Source organism: Danio rerio, chromosome 4 (genome assembly GCF_052040795.2).
Source record: "Danio rerio strain M-AB ecotype USA chromosome 4, GRCz13ab, whole genome shotgun sequence".
Classification (NCBI taxonomy): Eukaryota; Metazoa; Chordata; class Actinopteri; order Cypriniformes; family Danionidae; genus Danio; species Danio rerio.
The window spans coordinates 40591332-40593049 of NC_141024.2; the positions used below are offsets into that span (position 1 = coordinate 40591332).

General features: G+C 35.3%; 1 non-coding gene across 1 annotated transcript; it reads left to right on the forward strand.

Annotated features, from left to right (window-relative positions):
* Window positions 1–1072: 1072 nt before the first annotated feature.
* trnar-ucg (transfer RNA arginine (anticodon UCG)) lies at window positions 1073–1145 on the forward strand. The gene has a single exon. It is a non-coding gene; the product is annotated as a tRNA-Arg (tRNA).
* Window positions 1146–1718: the final 573 nt, after the last annotated feature.

Here is a 1718-nt window from a genome sequence, read left to right on the forward strand (position 1 = left end):
ATTTTAACATATTCAAATGGAAAAGCTAACATATTAAAAAGGAATAATTATTTACAAGGTTACTTTTATATCTGCATTTTTATAAACTAAAGCAGTTTTGTCCCAAACCTTTGAAAAATAGTCCATGTTGTCTTTATATTTTTAGATGCTTCATTTATTACTGATTTTACTTTATGCTTTCAAAATATGTAATTATGCATTTGAAGTGATATTGTGCTATTTTGCTACATAGTAGAAGTGAACTAGTTTTGTTTTGTGTTAAAGCCACAATGGCCCTGCATAAAAGTGCTTTACTGGGACCTTATAGGCACATTTTGTGCCTGGACTCAATTTAGTATTAGTGGGACCTTACTATTTTGTTAATTACTAAATGCCCACAGAGCATGCTCATAGGACATACTTCTGACCCAGATAGTATACCTATACTTCGCCCATTGTGGCTATATACACTACACTTTGTGCGGACTTGCTATGGGCCCACAGTGAACGTCTGTTTTGAGTGGGCCAGCCCACAGTTTGGGCTAGCGACATTGTATATGTTTTTGGTATAGACATGTTAGTTTGGAAATTTGTGCATTAAACATTCAAAACTATTGTATAATAGGCTAAGAGAGACAATAGAAAAGCATATCTTAATTAAGATATAAATTGGATCCAATTAAAATGTTGTAGAAATTATCCTAAAGGATTTTTATGTATTGTACTTTAAAACAATCCTATAGGAATGGTTGCAAAATATGATCATAATTCTAATTGAAATCCTTCAAAGAAATCCGATAGGACGCTTTTTTTTTGTCTGTATAATCGTACAAGTTATACTGATTTAGATCAGAAGTCCACAACATGTTCATTAACTGAAAACACAGCTGAATGTGCTACAATTAACATATAAACACCCTAGACAGCACAGCACATCACCACTGCTTTTTCTGTGACAGACATAGGTCTCATCTAGGATTTGAACCCAGGATCTCTCGCACCTTAAGTGAGAATCATAGCACGAGACCAACAAGCCCTGAAGAAGAGTCTTGTTGAAGGCATACAAGAGATACTTGATAGAAATTAGTGACATGGCCCAGTGGCCTAATGGATAAGGCACCAGCCTTCGAAGCTGGGGATTGTGGGTTCAAGTCCCACCTGGGTTGTATTTGATGCAGTTCTTTGAAGTTGGCTGTGCAGCACAATCCAGTGTGACCTTCAAAAAGCTTGGTTCATACCCTTAGGTCAAAAAGACATGACAATGGAAAACTCGTCAGAGAAGCTGTTTTGTCATTAGGTGTACACACCAGATCGTCTGAAAGCAATAGGGATCCTGAAGTGCTGTTTTCTGAGTTACAAGAACTTCTTGAGCCAGACACTTGGGGACGTGCAAATTTGTTATCTTTGTTTGGATTCATCGGATCTCTTTCTGCTGCTAAATTAGACCAAAACAGTCATTATTTCATAAACAAATTGTAATATATTTTACATTTTTTATAAACACGTTTCACTCTCTTCTCTCCCGATGGCGAGTTATAAAGGTAAAGTTTTTTTTATATTCACACATTCGTTCATTTAGAAGTCTCTATATTGTTTACCATTTAATTTTGAATATTCGATCAGAATTAGCATGCAAGTATGACTTAAAAACAACATTAACACTGTTTATTTGACTGTGACCAATGTTGTACTTTGATAGTCATTGGCTGCTAATAGCAAAGGTGAAACTTTTTATTTCT